This window comes from Triticum aestivum, chromosome 4B (assembly GCF_018294505.1).
Source record: "Triticum aestivum cultivar Chinese Spring chromosome 4B, IWGSC CS RefSeq v2.1, whole genome shotgun sequence".
Lineage (NCBI taxonomy): Eukaryota > Viridiplantae > Streptophyta > Magnoliopsida > Poales > Poaceae > Triticum > Triticum aestivum.
The window spans coordinates 570,029,623-570,041,465 of record NC_057804.1 but is presented as its reverse complement, the minus strand read 5'-3'; positions in this window follow the sequence as shown (position 1 = coordinate 570,041,465).

The following is an 11,843-nucleotide window of genomic DNA, read 5'->3' as shown; positions in this document are numbered from 1 at the left end:
GATGTAGCATGAATAGAGCTTGAGACGAGAAAAGCATAGATAGCTAAATAAGGTTCTTAGACATTCTTGTTCATCCACTTGGCACAAAGAAGATAAATCCAAACAAACAAAATAACAAGTGGATGCCCTTGAATGAGTAAAATATGCACCAACATGCTCACACAATAAGATGGCAAATGAAATATGTGGCAAAGCATGCATTACCAATTCTAGCATCTATCAAACAATTGGCGATGACTAGGTCATCTATATATGAGTATATTGACTTAGGAGTCAAATGAGAACATTTGATCATAGGTCATATTCATCGTTTAAGCTCAAGTGGGGTTACCACTTTTACATGATGCATTAATGTGTTCACACCATTAGAGTTGCTTTGACTCAATTCTTAGAGCTAAGCTCCCCCTAGATGTGAGATCCCCCCTTAGAGGGATGAAGTAACCTTGGGTTTTGTCGATGATGACTTCATGTAGGTGTTGAAGATGTAGATGCTCAATGTTGATGTAGATCATTTGGAGCAATCCTTTGGAGTGAGTTGCACTTTCAACTTGCCTACATGGGTTAGTCCCACAAGGAACAAACAAGAATATCCATAGACATAGAGTGATGCATACACAAGATGATGTCCATGAAAACATTAGGTTACCTTGTCCCTTGTCTTACCAACATGAGGGTTTGTGACTCCTTGAACTAGTGCAAGATGTGGAAGTTGATTGCACTTGTTCTTGCCAAAATGATATGAGTGAAGAATGTTGGCAGAGTCACCCTCAAGAACTCTCTAGTTCTTCTTCGGGATCCACATCATCTTGATGGGAATCCTTGGAGTTGTAGTTGTACTTGATGAAGTAGAACTTGACGTAGTCTTGGGAATCCACTTGACCAAGGCCTTGGGTGCTTCTTCAAATGCATCAATCTCTTCTTGAAGCTTGTCCTTGCCTTTGTTCTTGTGGTCTTGTGGTGGAAGATCATCTTGAGCTTGTGTCCCCTTGAAAGAAGTAGGATCATACTTCTCTTGTTGAGGAACAAACTTTGTCTTGGCGTATTGATCTTCTTCCCACTCAACTCCATTGGCATTGAACTTTCGTTCAAAACCAACACCTTGATTCTTCCGGTGTCTTCCTTGCTTGCGTACAATTTCCTCGAATTGCTTACACCCGGCAAGGCTCTTGTAAACACCTTTCTCTATAATTCCCTTCAATAAACTATTTTCTTGCTCAAGTGCAACTTGGCTAAGAGAATCATTAGTGGAATCAAGAGAACTTCTAGAAGCAACAACATTGGATTTAACATTATTATTGTTACTACTAGAGAAAGTATCATTCTTGTACTTGTTACTAGACTTGACTTGAGGCATGTAAGTAGATAAGAGTAAACGCTTGGCAATGTAAGAAGAACTTTTCTTGCAGAGATCATCATTGATTGCCTTTAAGAACTCATGCTCTTGCTCAAGATTGAGCTTTTCAAAGCGTAACTTCTCATGAGCCCTTAAAAGTTCTCGATGATCTTCGAAGATAGTTTCATGAGCTAACTTAAGAGTGTTTAGTTCTTTAGTTAGAAGCTCAATTTTCTCCTTATCATTGTCATTCATTTGATTAGCATGATTAATGGACGTTTCATCATAGTATTCATCACTAGAGTTGTCAACAAGTAAATCATCATCCACAAGCAAGTCATCTTCATCACTATTGAAATCAACATACTCGAGATGTGTTACCTTTGGACCTTTTGCCATGAAGCATCTTCCAATTCCTTCATTTGGTGAATCAAATATGTCGTAGGAGTTGGTTGACACAAGTGCTAGACCGGCAACACCTTCATCTTGAGTATGTTCGGAGTCGGAGTGATAGCTTCTCTCGGAGTGATTGTTGGAATCGGAGCCGGAAACCCATTCACCAACATGAGCTTGATGTCTTCGTTTTGTGTAGCTCCTTGATGACTTGTCATTCCTTTCCGAATCCTTGCTTCTCTGTGAGGGTCTTCGTTCATAACGATCATCTCTACTCCTCCTCTCTCTTGGTGGTGATTCTTCTCTTTTGCTTCTTCTTTTTGGAGAATATTCTCTTCTTTTGTAGGGTGACGTACACTCATTGGAATAGTGTCCAGGCCTCCCAAAATTGTAGCAATTGCGCTCTCGACTAGAAGATCTCTTGTCATGATAAGACCTTGACTTGGAGCTTCTTTCTTTGCTTCTACTCTTATAGAATTTGTTAAAGTTCTTCACCATTAAGATCAATTCTTCATTGAAGGTTTGTTTCTCACTTGATGATGTGGGGGCTTCACTTGAGGCTTTATAACGACCACTTGACTTGTTGTGAAGTTCCTCCTTGTCCTTGAGTGACATTTCATGAGCAACAATCCTTCCAATGACTTCCGTTGGCTTGAGATTTTTGTAATTTGGCATCATTTGGATCAATGTGCACACGGTATCATACTTTCCATCCAATGCTCTTAGGATCTTCTTGATGATGAATCTGTCGGTCATCTCTTCACTCCCTAAGCTGGCAATCTCATTTGTGATAAGTGCAAGCCTAGAGTACATTTCAGCGACACCTTCACCATCCTTCATTTTGAACTTGTCAAGCTGACTTTGGAGCACATCCAACCTGGATTCCTTGACGGACTCGGTACCTTTGTGCATATCAATCAAAGTATCCCAAATTTCCTTTGCATTCTCAAGACGGCTCATTTTGTTGAACTCTTCAGGGCACAATCCGTTGAAGATGATATCACAAGCTTGAGCGTTGTATTGCAACATCTTCAATTCTTCCGCATTTGCTTCACGGTTTGGTTCTCTCCCATCGAATAATTCACCTTGCAAGCCAATACAAATAATTGCCCAAACGGCGGGGTTATGTCCAAGAATATGCATTTTCATCTTATGCTTCCAACTAGCAAAATTAGTACCATCAAAGTAAGGACCTCTGCGGTGATAATTTCCCTCGCTAGATGCCATACTCTCCTAGGTTGTGAAACCAAGGCTATGACCACCAAAAGCTATGGAAATCAAAGCAAAAGGAGACCAAAGCTCTGATACCACTTGTAGGACCTTGAAGTATGTCTAGAGGGGGGTGATTAAACTACTTGACCAATTAAAAACTTAACCTTTTCCCAATTTTAGAGTTTGGCAGATTTTAGCTACTTTAGGACAAGTCAAGCAATCATCACACAATTCAAGCAAGCATGCAAAGAGTGTATAGGCAGCAGAAATTAAAGCATGCAACTTGCAAGAAAGTAAAGGGAAGGGTTTGGAGGATTCAAACGCAATTGGAGACACGGATGTTTTTGGCGTGGTTCCGATAGGTGGTGCTACCATACAGACACGTTGATGGAGACTTCAACCCACGAAGGGTAACGGCTGTGCGAGTCCACGGAGGGCTCCACCCACGAAGGGTCCACGAAGAAGCAACCTTGTCTATCCCACCATGCCCGTCGCCCATGAAGGACTTGCCTCACTAGCGGTAGATCTTCACGAAGTAGGCGATCCCCTTGCCCTTACAAACTTCTTGGTTCAACTCCACAATCTTGTCGGAGGCTCCCAAGTGACACCTAGCTAATCTAGGAGACACCACTCTCCAAGAAGTAACAAATGGTGTGTTGGTGATGAACTCCTTGCTCTTGTGCTTCAAATGATAGTCTCCCCAACACTCAACTCTCTCTCATAGGATTTGGATCTGGTGGAAAGAGGGTTTGAGTGGAAAGCAACTTGGGAAGGCTAGAGATCAAGATTCATATGGTAGGAATGGAATATCTTGGCCTCAACACATGAGTAGGTGGTTCTCTCTCAGAAATGGTAAGTTGGAAGTGTAGGTTTAGTCTGATGGCTCTCTCCACGAATGAAGAGGAGGTGGAGGGGTATATATAGCCTCCACACAAAATCTAACCGTTACACACAATTTACCAAACTCGGTGGGACCGAATAGTTAAACTCGGTCGGACCAATTTAGTAAACATAGTGACCGTTAGTGATTTTTGGTGGGACTGACATGCATCTCGGTGAGACCGATTCGGTTAGGGTTAGGGCATAATGTAATCTCGGTGAGACCGATTACACAAACTCGGTGAGACCGATTTTGGTAATTAGCTAACCAGAGAGTTGGTCAGGTAAACTCGGTGGGACCGATTTGCTCTTTTCGGTGAGACCAAAATGTTACAAAAAGGAAATAGAGAGTTTACATTGCAATCTCGGTGGGACCGATCGCTCACTTCGGTTAGACCGAAACGTTACGAAGGGAAACAGAGAGATTGCAACCCCATCTCGGTGAGACCGAGATCCCTATCGGTAAGAACGATTTGCTTAGGGTTTGTGGCAGTGGCTATGACTTTTGGAATCAGTGGCGCCGGATAGAAAGAATCGGTGTGACCGATTTTGGCTTTGGGTTTAGGTCATTTGTGGATGTGGGAAAGTAGTTGAGGGTTTTGGAGCATATCACTAAGCACATGAAGCAAGAGGCTCATTAAGCAACACCTCATCCCTTCTTGATAGTATTGGCTTTTCCTATAGACTCAATGTGATCTTGGATCACTAAAATGTAAAATGAAGAGTCTTGAGCTTTTGAGCTTGAGCCAATCCTTTGTCCTTAGTATTTTGAGGGATCCACTTTCATCATCCATGCCATGCCATTCATTGAGCTTTCCTGAAACAATATTCTTGGAATAGCATTAGCTCAATGAGCTATATGTTGTTATGAATTACCAAAACAACCTAGGGATAGTTGCACTTTCAAATAGACATTAGCACAATGTAGTCCATACGAACCGACGGCAGAATGGAGGTGACAGGTTTTTCAGATTTTGCCCGGGAAGCTCAGCTAAGGGTTGGTTCAATAGTCCTTGTCACAATTGAAAAGCGGTGGCCAACTCTGGGAAACATGAAATTGCTGCGGATGATAATCAACGACCTTTCCTGATAGAGTGTTGCCCGTGGCTATACTTCCTAGTTCAGTAATTTATGTCTGTTTTTGGAACAGGCTGTGCACACCAGTTTTGTTATTTAGTTATGTCATAGTATGTAACTGAGCATATAATTATGTCCAAAAAGACGATGGTGGAAATTTCCTGTCATAGAAGGTGAAACTCTTACGTGAGTTACTTTATTTATCTCTGATAATAATAAAAGGATTCGCTGACTAATAATGGAGAATGAATGGTTGTGGTGAAGTATGTTTCAGAATAGTTTAGTGACGTTACTTGCTCCCCACGTCAGTAGTATACATAATTTTCACTATGGTGCTCCGCATAATAGCGTCATGGAAAGTAGTTTGTTGCGATGAGCTCAAGCACACACCTCCTAAAAACCTAGCGCCTTCCCCTATGGCTCAGTCACCTTAAACATCCATGCCTTTACAAACTGTCACTTAAAACACTTGACAGAACACGGGCACGGATTGACGTCCATGCAATCACATAGCTTCATGTCCGTGCCTCACGTAGCATCGTACATGTGCCTCTAGATGTGCTTCTCGTTGTATAAGTGTGTTTCGAAGCTGCTTGCCCACGCCCCTCGTTTCTTCTCGTTGTTTGTGCCCATCTCGTACTTGCAACTATTTCGGACATGAGCGTGCCTGTTCTGTCGGCACACTCATGCCTCTCACAGTTAATTGAAAAACATTCTGGAAAACAGTAATGGACGCCTATTGTCAATCCTCACGTCACGTACATTCGACATTCATTCCTTCGTCACAGAATAACATATAAGTGTAAAACGATTCTTGCTACACTTGTAAAACCCAGAATGCCCTGGATAAATGTCGAATCCCACCTTGCGCTAAAACCATGGAGACCGGTGCTTCCCATAAACACATCTGTGGCTTTTTGCGCATGTAGTTGAGTGCACCGCTATTTGTTTGTGCCCGTGCCTCACGTAGCACCATAGCAACGAATTTGACATCCGTGTAATCACGTAACTTCATCTCCGTGCCTCAGGTAGCACCGTATCTGTGCCTCTAGCTGCGCATCTTGTTGTATAAGTGCTTCTTGCAGCTGCATGTCCACGCCCCTTGTTGCTTCTTGTTGTTTCTGCCCATCTCGTAGCGTCAGTTGCAACACACACACACAACAGTGCCTCTGATTAAGCACATCACTTATACAACGAGAGTGCAAAAAGTTAACATTTGACAGCAAACTGAATGTATCACTAAAAACAATTGCCACGACCAGTGAATGTACCACGCCCGTGTATCTAAGAGTTAAACCAGCCACTTCAAGTATGCTTCTCTTGGCCAGAGACTTGCGCACGAGACAAATTGTAAAAGTTAACATTTGACAGAAAACCACGCAGGACAACGATCATCTCCCCGACTTGCTTGAGATTCGATGGTTGTTAAAAACATAACTGCTGATTTTATTTTAATTTTTTATAAAGAAAAACCATGATCAAAAACCCAGGATGTGCACAACCGCACCGTCAGGGAGACGAAACCACGATCCAGAACCCACGATGTGCACAACCGCATCGACAGTGAGATCGTGCACTCCTTTGCCGCTTTCCCGTCCTTAAATTTAGACTTTCGCTGCGGACTTGTCTTCCACAAACAACAGAAATCGCCATTGCGCTCCCACTCATTGTTCCCCATGAAATACCAGGTTGCAGGAGGATGAACTGCTCCAGGCCATGGGATTCACCAAGGAATTCGAGGTGCAGGCCCACGGCAACATCAAGTTGCAAGTGATCCACACCAACGAGTTGCACAAGGCGGCCACCATCATCGAGCAGTACGAGCGATACCTCAAATTTGAGCGCCACAAGATCGTCGGAGTTGATGTGGAGTACACCAACAACGTTGGCCCAAATCAGAAACCAGCCCTCGTCCAGCTCTCCATCGGCAAGGATCATCCGGTGCTTCTCTTTCAACTGAGCGCCGCCGACAAGAACTGCACCAGGTTCGACAACTTCCTCGCCGACCCCAGGTACACGTTTGCTGGCTTCTCCATCGACGATGACATAGAGATGCTCGGCCGCGTCGGACTGGAGATCGCCCACTTCGTCGACATCCAGAAAGAATGGAGGGTGCCTACATCTACCAAGCCTCTGGACTCCCTTGGCAATGTCTCAGGCATCCTTGTCCACGACTACTATAAGGACATGAAGAAGAAGATCACCAACGCAGAGCACCAGCGCTGGGCGCGCATGCCCCTGACCATGAGGCTCATCGAGTACGCGGCAAAAGATTCTTACACTACGTATGAGATATGGAGCGGCCTCACCACTATCCAGGAAGGGCTCCGCCGGGCAAAACTCGAGAAGGAGCAGTCCAGGAAGCGCCCAAGGTCCTGGGGCGACTACGACTACTGAAGCAGGTGGTCCCGGCCAGGAAAAGTATCTAGAAGATTGCTCATGCCATTCTAGATTTCTCGTTAGATTTGCTTTCTCTCAAGACTACTGTTTGCTTGTTCTAAATTTAGATTTGCTTGTGTCGCAGTTAACCTTGTAGCTTGCTTCCAGTTTACATATGTTCTGAACAAGTTTATTTCCAATGCAATGTTGGAGTTTTCTATTTTTAGAATATATTGGCGTGAACTAAAAAATATAAACACAGTAGAGATGCTATACGATTAACGTAACGCACATGCACTAGTACCTTTGTGGATGCAGCGTCTAAATGCAGGGACAACAATTACAAAATGCTACCAAAAGCAGTGCACAATGTTCTAACAAACCATTGCACACACAATATTAAATAGTTCGTATGCAACACTTTAGAAAAACATTTTGAATACAAAGGTAGTTAGGTGTTTATTCTCCTTGCAAAACATTGCTTACGACCGTGACCCTCAAAGAAGAACACTACAGAGGCACGGTTGTCCGTCAATAACACCAACTACTTAAAACACCCACGAAGGCACTTCTGTGCCTCCACTCCTATGGGGACTGTGCGTAAAATTGGCTTCAGGTCCGTTAATGAGGACGAATGCCTTCGAAGACACATGGAACTCATAGGCCATGGCCCCCACAATGAAAACGTGCTAATGAAAGCTTCTTGAAAACAGAGGCACACCTTCACGTGCTTGCATCACGATCCTTCGCATCCGTACCTCCCTTAGAATCACGTCCGTGCCTTACGGCCAGCTTCCGACGTATCAGGTCTATGAAGATTTGCTTCCTTCTTAATATGGGACGTGACTATCGCAGATGCATAGGCTCCATCCTACACCTCCGTGCCTCGACATGTAGGACGACTGTGCTTGTAACTGTGAAGCGTATAGGACACCTTAGGGACGACCTTGCAACTATTCTAGACATATCCGTGCATGTTCCATCAACACATTCATGCCTCTCAAATTTAACTGAAAAACATTCCGGAAAAACAGTAACGGACTCCTATTGTCAATCCTCACATCACGTACATTCGACGTACATTCCTTCGTCACACAAGTAATAGCCGTGCCTCTGCCACAGAACATATAAGTGAAAAATGATTCTTCCTACACTTGTAAAACCCGGAATGCCCTGGATAAATGTCGAATCCCTCCTTGCGGTAAAACCACGGAGGCCGGTGCTTCTCAAAAACACATATGTGGTTTTTTGCGTATGTAGTTGAGTGCACGGCTATTGGTTCGTGCTCGTGCCTCACATCGCACCATCGCACGAATTGACGTCTGTGCAATCACGTAGCATCGTATCTGTGCCTCTTGTTGCGCCTCTTGTTGTATGAGTGCTTCTTGCAGCTGCATGTCCACGCCTCTCGTCGCTTCTCGTTCTTTCTGTCCATCTGGTAGCGTCTGTTGCAACACGGACACACAACTGTGCCTCTGAAGAAACACAACACTGCTTCTCCCAGCGAATATATGAAGAAAACATTTGCCACTCCCAATGAATGTACCATGCCTGTGTGTCTGAGAGTTAAACCAGCCACTTCAAGGATGCTTCTCTTGGTCAGAGACTTGTGCCTCTACATACTGCCCCTGCATGCCTCACTAGATAAATTGTAAAAGTTAACTTTTGACAGCAAACCACGCAACACAGCTATCATCTCCCCGACTTGCTGGAGATACGACGGTTGTTAAAAACATAACTGCTAATTTTATTTTTATTTTTTATAAAGAAAAACCACGATCGAGAACCCACGATGTGCACAACCGCATCGACAGTGAGATCGTGCACTCCTTTTGTCACATCCCTAGTTCTAGTCTGCTCGGGGTTAGCTAGTGTTGTGTTGCATCATGTTTAAATTTCTCTTAAAGTAGAAATGGGGATTGTCCAAACCCTAGCATCAAAGGAATTCACTAGGTTCAACTAAAATAATTTCAGTGAATCCAAATGGCTTTCAAAAATGTTCATCATTTCTGGATAATGCTAGAACCATAACCAGAGGTGTTGCACATTTTTCCATGACATACTTGGTCACTGAATTAAATCATATGTACTTTGCATTTGGGCATTTAAATGCTAGTAAATATTTTAAATGCTCAAATAATTCTGGAAATAAGTGTGGTCTATTGGAATTAATCTAAACAGAGCCTATGATTATTTTCAGGATTTTTGCAGGTGTCTAGCAATTTTTAATAAATCCACAAACTTACAGAAAATTAGAAAAACAGAAATTGAATTAAGTAAGAGAGAGAGAGACTTACCTGGCGCTCACCTGGCCTGGCCCAGCACGGCCCAACCCAGTTAGCCGATGCTAGTCGTCCCTTTCCTCTCGCCAGAAGGACGAGAGGCGTGTGCCCGCCGCGCGCGCCCACGCGCCCCGGCCACCTCCACCCTGCCTGCCTGCGTCCCCGATGCCTAGACACCTCCAGCGTTGCCACGCTACCCCTCTGGAACCCCCTCGCTCACTCTCTCGTCCCCATCCTCTCCTCTGCTCTCTCTCCCTCTCTGCCCGAGCGGAGCTCGTCGCTACCGACGCCGTTCGCTGCGGCCACAGCCACCGCCCCGCCTCGCCGACGCCCCAGAAAGCTCCGCCTCGTCTCCCTCTTCATCCACACCCAGACGAAAGGCGCCGGAAGCCCCTGGATGCCGCTAGCTCCGCGGTTCCCCTCCTCGGCCACCGAGGATCGCCGTCGTCAAATTCGTCGCCGTTCGGCCTTCCCCGAGCTCGCCGTCCACCTCTACGGGATCCACATGAGCTCCTCCGTCGTTTCCCCCTCTCCCCTGACTCGTTTTCTACCTCTAACACCGATACCCGTCGGAGCCGAGAGCTCTTCGCCGCCGGCCATGTCGCCGCCGTAGCCACCGTTGCCTAGAGCTGCAACCGCGCATGCAGCCGTGCTCAGTGCACCCCCAAGAGGCCATAGCACCCATCCGCACCCTCTGCTGTGCTCCCTAACGCCGACCCAGAGCTCGCCCGAACTCCGGCCGCCGCCGTGAGCTCGACTCCGGCGAGTACAGCGCACCCCGCCCGCTCCTTCCTGCTCCATTGGATGCGGAAGAGCACGGGCTCCCTTCTGGTGGTCTCCCCGCACCTAAACGCAGCCCCTAGCGCCGCCCAGTAGCAGCTCCGCCGCGCGGAATGGTCGCCGCCGGCCAAACTCCAGCGAGCCGACGTGGCTCCGTCATTAGGAGCTAACCCAGCTAACTAAACAACCTACAACCACTGACAGTGGGCCCCACCCCTGGTCAAACCCCAGTCAGCGCTGGGTTTGACCGGGATTAGTTCCTGTGTCACTGACATGTGGACCCCGCGCGTCAGGTTTGACCTGGACCTGGCCGTTGACTCGCTGACGTCACGCTGGCGTCAGGCTGACGCAGTTAATTCTTTCTGGATTTAAATTTAAATCAGGAAATTCCAGAAAATAGCTTAAACTTCTAAAAATCATATAAAATCAACCGTAACTCCAAATGAAATAATTTATATATGAAAAATGATCAGAAAAATCCAATATATCCATCTGTACCATTCTCATGCATGTTAGAACAACTTATAGCTGCTGTTTAGGACCAATCATGTTAGATGACATTTAAACCTTCACATATGGAGTTTGAATTTGAATCTTGGATTCAAACCAACTTCATTTAACTTGTTGCTAGTTGCATTAGCTCAAACCACAGCATATTGCCATGTCACATTCATGCATCATACTGTTGCATTGCATTGATTGTGTTCTCCCTTGTTTGCCGGTATTTGTCCCCTCTCAGTAGACGACGTTCCGACGATGAGATCGATGACACCAATGAAGAAATATACTATCTTCAGAAGTGCCAGGCAAGCAAAACCCCCTTGTTCATTCCAATACAATCCTACTCTCTCGCTCCTGCTCTCTTTTACTGCATTAGGACAACACCAATTCATCTGTTACTTGCTGCGGTAGCTGAACCCCTTTATCCTTTGCATGACCTGTCATTGCCACAGTAAATAGATTAAACCCACTAGCATGAGTAGGAGTTGTTTGAGCCCTGATGTGCCTACTCATTCATGTTTGTCTGTCATGCCTGCTATTGCTTAGAGTTGTGTCAGGTCTGATTCATCGGGAATGAATCAGAGGTGTGTGAACATGTCCTACTGAGTGTGAACTAAGCGTGTGAACACGATTTGGTAAAGGTAGCGGTGAGAGGCCATGTAGGAGTACATGGTCGGTTGTCTCATTGCAGCCGTCCTCAGGAACTGAGTTCTGTGTTTGTGATCCATGAACAGTTACTACCACACATTGAGTTCCGGTAACTCGACCCCTCTCGACTTATTAATCAACATGATCTCTGTCCAGGAGTTGCAACTAGTTTCTAGTGTTTGTAGGTAGTGTTAGTAGTCTACCAAGTGGCACCCGGTACAGGTGGGCTCGGGACAGACTAGGCACCATGGCACGGTGTACCAAGCGTAGATCCACCCGTCGAGGTGGGCTTGGGAACCCTGCACACATCGTTTGGGGCCGTGAGCGACACCCCGGCCGGATCTCCTTGCGGATGGAAC